The sequence below is a fragment of the Azolla caroliniana genome, unplaced genomic scaffold (assembly GCF_043228905.1).
Source record: "Azolla caroliniana isolate FFs.n. ecotype wild unplaced genomic scaffold, voAzoCaro1.0.p SCAF_16, whole genome shotgun sequence".
Classification (NCBI taxonomy): Eukaryota; Viridiplantae; Streptophyta; class Polypodiopsida; order Salviniales; family Salviniaceae; genus Azolla; species Azolla caroliniana.
This window is the reverse complement of record NW_028230451.1, coordinates 6,684,607-6,691,250: the sequence shown is the minus strand read 5'-3', so window position 1 is coordinate 6,691,250 and position 6,644 is coordinate 6,684,607. Positions and strand designations below refer to the sequence as shown.

Sequence of the window (6,644 nt, the reverse complement as noted above, 5' to 3'; positions counted from 1 at the left end):
CAGTGTTGGGCAAAGTTTGTAGCCTCTACCAGAAATTTTCCTGCTTCTCATGAACCTAACCGGAATTTTAAATTTTTGGCCGGCCACGTTCCTACCAACGACAATGTCAACCGGAACATGTTGAAATTTTTTTTGGCCGCATAACCAAAAAAAATCTAATGCAATACCAAATCAAATCAATCACAAAATTTTGGAACCCAAAAACTAAAGATATATATTTACCAAAAAAATTTCTAACTTTATAAACATAATTCACTTTTCAAACCTTTGTAAAGTAGCATTAACAACATATTAGATCAAATTAGATGTAATATATTGAAAGTTCCAAAACAAAATCGATCACATTTATAAAGTTTTAATCTATATCTTCTATGAAGTCCTCGATCTCATCATCATGCTCATGAGAAGTTCCTGTAAAAATATGACGATATGCCTTGCTTTCTCGCCACAACAAAATGCTAGCATTGAAGTCATGTTCTTCTAGTTCAGGTCCTTCAATAGAGATTCGTATCAATGCATCAACCGCATTATTTTTCAGCCTATTTCTAAACTTATTTTTTATTAGATTTAGGCGACTAAAGCCTCTCTCACATGCTGGTGTAGAAGCACATTGGATTAAACCTATCAATGCAATCTTTAGAAGTTCGGGTAGCTTTTCTTTCCATACATCATTACAATTTATCATACCCCAAACATCTAAGAAATCTCTTCCAAGCCATTCCGTGGTAGCTTGCCTTTTGAAAATTGCATATTCATCATACAATTTATCATTATCAATTATGGGAGAAAACGCTTTCCCATCTACCATTTTTTGAATGCCATAAAAATTTCCAATTGTTTTCAACTCATTAAGACCCATAGTTTTTCGTGCTAAAATGCTTGTAGATCCGGTAGACATGTTCATTGGTGATAACATTTTCAATGCGCAAAGAGTTACCGGATCTTGAAGCCTCTTTTTTATTGTCTTTATTAATGCCTTAGAAAACAAAGTTTGGAATTGTATGGCTTCAATCAAGTCCTCACCATCAATACATCTATCCATGAGGATGCTTTTATACATATTACCTTTAATAGCATCTCTTAAAACTGAAAGCATTCCTTTTTCTCTACCATATTCTGGAATAATTGGATAATTATAGCTATCCTTCTCAAAACCATTTAGATCCATCATAACATGATGGAGAAATTGTTCTTTGATATCCCCAATTGCTATCATAGCCAAACCTCCAATGCATGTCACATCCACATATTCCTTTTGGAATTCCATACTTAACGTTGACATGATCTTAAGTACATCTGCAAGAAAGTGAAGCATATACACTACTTTGAAGTTTCTTAAACTTAAGAATATATTGTATGCATCACTTTGCGATTGTAAAGTCTTCATCAAGGGTTCATACACATCACATACCCTCATGATAGCACCATGCCGACTAAGCCATCGTGTTTTCACAATCCCCAGAATATGCAAATGTGTGTATTCTAGTGCATCTTGCATCTTAGTTAATTCACCTTGGTGTAGTGAGCTCCTCGAGAAATGTGCAGCCACCCGATTCACAAGGGCATCTAACTGCTTACATGTTTCTTTGACTTCAATGTTCTTTGAAGCCTCTTGCACACACAAGTTTGTTCGATGTGCACAACAATGTAAGGAAGTCATAAATGGGTTATATGACTTCAATCTTGTAGCAACACCTGTAGACATACCTACCATAACAGATGCTCCATCACTTCCGAATCCCATCATTTTTCTAACATCTAAGTTCCACTTTTTTAACAATGCTAAAATGCTTTCTGTTATTGTGTTTGATGTACCATCCTCTACTTCAAGTAACCCCAAATAAGAGGTTCTTACTTGCCTTCCTTCCACAAATGTAGCATAAAGAATCAAGTTCTTGGTTACGCTTACATTGGTAGCTTCATCTACCATAAGCCCAAACCAAGGACTTTTCCTCAACCTATCATAGATCTCAGCTTCAAGAGCCTTGCTAATGTGCAAGATAAAGCTTGCACAAGCCTTATTATCATTATACATTCGTGGAAGGCCTTCCACACCACATTTTCTTAACAATCGTAAGAGGCTTTCCAATTTTCTAAATGCTAAATCCTCTTTAGCTATAAAATATGCACATTTAAACAATTTTTCAATTGCTACATCCACACTTGCTTTTTTTTTGGATGCACATTTTTCAAGACCATTCTTGTCTCGTTCTTGTAACAAAATGGCATCTTGATGGGCCACACTTCTTGCATGTTCTTCTAATGCGGAAGTCTTAAAGTTTTTGGCACCTGTTTTGCCAAATGAAGACTTACTATGAGGATCACTCCTACAATAACTACACCATAAAAGACCAGTTTCTAAATCCTCTTGAAGCCACTTAAATTTAGTAAGCCAATCTTCTTGAAATTTTAGTTTGGCCTTACTAATTCTATTCATCTCATTAAGTAATTCTTCAGAGTGTTGATGGTCCTTTATAGGCTCTTCTGGAGACACATCTTCTTTAGATGGCAAGTTTTTCCTAAAGCCGGGCATTGTAAAGAGGCTAATTTGCTTTCCTTTGCCTTTCATATTTTTGTTTTGGGACATACTGTAAGTCTGTAACAATAATGCAGAGAATGTTTGACTAACATAATATAAGAAGGCGAAACCTACATACACAATCCATGTTTCTAAAAAGAAAAAAAACAAATTAAGATACCTGGGATATTTGAAGTTTCTGAGGCAATGAAGGATCAAGTTTCCACTATGGACCTTCCAATCTATCAAAAAATAAAGAAGAAAGAGGATGGTTCACATTAGCTTACCCACATTAAATAAGCTCTAGTTTAGAACACTGAGATTTTGAGATACACTTTAGAGATCACAAAAACTTAAGATATAAATTAGAATTGATTTACAAATGGGAGTAATGGACAGAAATTGATTTGCAATGGTATGAAGTGTTAATTCATGCACATAAAGATTTTTGCCAAGAAAGACATCATATTCAACACATAGAATCACATGTTGCTAATGTAAATTTCCAAACAAGAAATATGTCAAAAAGAAGGAAATCATAGCTAAAATCATTTCAAATATGTCAGGAAATTCGTTTTCCCACAAAATGCATCTAGTAGGAAAGATTTTGAGATACACTTTAGAGATCACAAAAACTTAAGATATAAATTAGAATTGATTTACAAATGGGAGTAATGGACAGAAATTGATTTGCAATGGTATGAAGTTTTAATTCATGCACATAAAGATTTTTGCCAAGAAAGACATCATATTCAACACATAGAATCACATGTTGCTAATGTAAATTTCCAAACAAGAAATATGTCAAAAAGAAGGAAATCATAGCTAAAATCATTTCAAATATGTCAAGAAATTCGTTTTCCCACAATGCATCTAGTAGGAAAGATAAGTTGAAAAGAAAATGTCTAGTCCTGACTCCTACCTGTTGAAAGGATTAAAAATTATGCTAAACATAGGAGCCTCAAGCGACCAACTCAATCTACTGGACTTTACATTTCATAGATTCACATCCATGATCTTCCCTCACGCTAAAGTTGGGCTTATTACTTATCGCCCCACCTTAACCTTAATCATAACTACTGATATTAATGAGATCCATACATCTATGCAATGACTAAACTTTCTTAGTAATCTAGTGAAAAAACTGTCTTTTTATCATACATACTAGATTTAAGCATATTATAAGTATGGGTTGTTCATCTTCAAAGTCGTTAGGAAGAAAGAGGAGAGGAACAGAGTACTTTGTTCCACAAAAAGCCATTACTAATGGTACTAGTACTACTACTAACTCTAGTAATGTTATGAATAAAAGCTGGTATGCCCCTGTTTCAAGAACTGTATCAGAACCCATAAATTATCATCATATTGAAGAAGAAGATGAAGAAAAAGAAGAAGAAAGTGAGAGAAACAGAGTGAAAGACATGCATCATGTCGTTCCCCTTGCTTCTAGATCAAGCTATGGTTTTCTCAAGCTCAGTGACAAAAAGGATGATTTGGGCCACATTTATAATAACCTCTAATCATTCAGAATAGAGCTTAATCCGATCATTGAAGAAGAACAAGAGGAAGAGCAAGAAGGTATGGGTCACCCTGATCAACATAGCATTCATGCTGATAATGGTGTAGATCAATTGGAAACTATTAATGCATGGGAGCTAATGGAAGGATTAGATGATGATGATGATGATATTGATGATGGTCATGGTCATTGGGATGGTCATGGTCTTGGTCTTGGTCAAGAAGGAGGAAAGCCTCTAAATATAGAAAGGTCTTTATGTTTTAATAGGATCCATGATCTGGAATCTTGCTTTGATCGAGAGGCTAATTCACCTCTATGGAAACCTTATAATGACTTCACAAGACAAAAACCTAAAATGCAGCATCCTCACCATCAACATAGGAGGTTCAAATCTTGTGAAGGCCTTGATGTAATGCTAGAAGAAGAAGAAGAAGAAGAAGAAGAAGAAGAAGAAGAGAAGGAACAATATGATTGTTATTCTTACATGAAAAAACCTATGAAGTCTACTACCATATATACAACAATGGGGATTTAATTTCTTCATTTTTGCACAAAAATAGAGCTTTTATTAGCCATGCATAAAGACCTCAACATGCAATATAATTATGAAAGAATTAGATAATTGAATGTTTTATTATAGCTCATCTCCAACAATAATGAGCACAACCTCAAGAGACAAGACATTGTTTAGCTAGAGGAAAGCCAAAATACATACCTCATAAGTAAAATGAGCAAAATCCATACCTGAGAGTGGTGGTTTGTGCCCAGGGAAGAACAAGTAGGGAGCAGTGACCAGGGAACAAGGAGTATCGATCAAAGAGTAGAGACCAAGGAATAGGGAGCAGGGAACGGGAAGCAACAATAGGGATAAGCAAATAGCGACTGTGAGCAGCGAACAGGGATCAAGAAACGTAAGGTCTCGAGTCTCGACTCTTGACTCTCAGGAGGGAAGAAAGGGGGAAAGAGGGGGAAAGAGGGGGAAAGTTAAAACTATATTTTTGTTATATATACATACCTATATTTTTAAAAAACTATATAACTAGCCGGTTGAAAAAATATCAACCGGCTAGATTCCTGTTGGTAGGATAACCTGGCCGGAATCAATTCCGGCATTCCCCCACCTTGGCCGGCAAAAGTCCCAATGCAACCAGAAGACACTACATCAAAATGAACACACAAAAGAAGAGAAGACACTACATCAAAATGAACACACAAATGGGTAGCTCGCTCCGTAGTGAAAAGCTAGACCGGAGTAATTATTCATCTTGGGAGTACAAGATGAACCAATACCTTGTCCGCCAAGGGTATTGGAGCTCCATCAACGACGCTCAAGAAAATTGACTTGGCTCAAAGAACGCCAACTACTCAACATTGGAGCAAGCGGCGAGTCAAGTCATGTATTGCTTGGCAACATGTGTCCACGACCACATGCTTAGCCATATTCGAGACACCAAGGTGCCCAAAGAGGTGTGGGAGAACTTAAAGAAAATGTATTGCCGCCAACACAACCACTCGAAAGCTTCAACTCCGACAAGAGTTGAACAACATTCGGCAAAAGGACATCTCTGTGTCAGACTACACCGCCAAGATCAAGAGCATTTGCGACTTGCTTGGCTCCATCAACATAAATGTCGACGAAGACGAGATGGTTCAAGTATGCTTGGGTGGCCTCACACAACGATTTGACTCGTTGAGGATGGCAATCTTGACGAGGGAAAACCCTCCTTCGTTCTTCCTGCTTCAATCAATGCTAATGGTTAAAGAGAACCACGTCCAAACCAAAACCAAGACATCGGAAGGAAAAATGTTCTTCTCGAATTCGGATGGTGGCCGAGGACGAGGTTGAAGGGGTAGAAGAGGTTGATTAGACCCATCACACGAAGGGAACTCAAACCTTCAACAACAAGACAGAAGCCATCAAGGAACCTTCAGAAACGTAGTCTATTGCTTGCAACTATTGCGGCAAAATCGGCCACCGCGAAGAGGAGTGTCGGAAAAAGAGAAGCGAGTCGGCTTCGACAAGCCGACAACTCACAAACTACGCCAACAACTCCGAATACGATGACTACGGTGGTCTATTCGTAATGAGACATAGAGTGAACTCTATCACGACTTTCGACTCCACAAGCACCTCCAACTCAAAAGACGCGTGGTTCGTCGATTCCGGCGCCTCACATCATATGACATCCCACGAAGAGTGGTTCCGTGATTTGCGCACACCCGATCGACCCGGCGTCATAGAGATGGGTTACGACACCACATATCCGATTCGGCACATCGGCAACGTTCCATTCGGCAACGACGGCCAAAATAAATGCATCAAGAATGTCTTGCATGTGCCCATAATAACGAAGAATTTGGTCTCGTTCGGCCAAATTGTGGAGCAAGGCATACAAGTTCGTTTCAACAATGAAGGATGCTTCATCGAGAAAGATGGCTGACTCATAGCTAAAGGACGAAGAGATGGTCGAATGTTCATCCTTAATTATAACGAAGTGAAATCGGCCATGTATGCCAAAGGTCTCAAAACTGAGACAAGCATCGAGTTGTGGCACAAGAGAATCGGCCACATAAACCTCCAACAGCTCCGAGCTATGGAAACAAAGG

The 6,644-nt window shown here is 37.9% G+C and overlaps 1 long non-coding RNA gene across 2 annotated transcripts; it reads right to left on the bottom strand.

Annotated features, from left to right (window-relative positions):
- On the bottom strand, window positions 1-4,928 carry LOC147853853 (uncharacterized). 2 transcript variants are annotated; one of them, XR_015531144.1, is made up of 3 exons: window positions 4,782-4,928; window positions 2,700-2,760; window positions 1-91 (listed from the first exon to the last, which is right to left on the bottom strand). It is a non-coding gene; the product is annotated as an uncharacterized LOC147853853 (long non-coding RNA). The 2 variants fall into 2 exon arrangements; XR_015531143.1 differs by lacking the exon at window positions 1-91 and adding an exon at window positions 330-539.
- Between the last annotated feature and the right edge of the window lie 1,716 nt (window positions 4,929-6,644).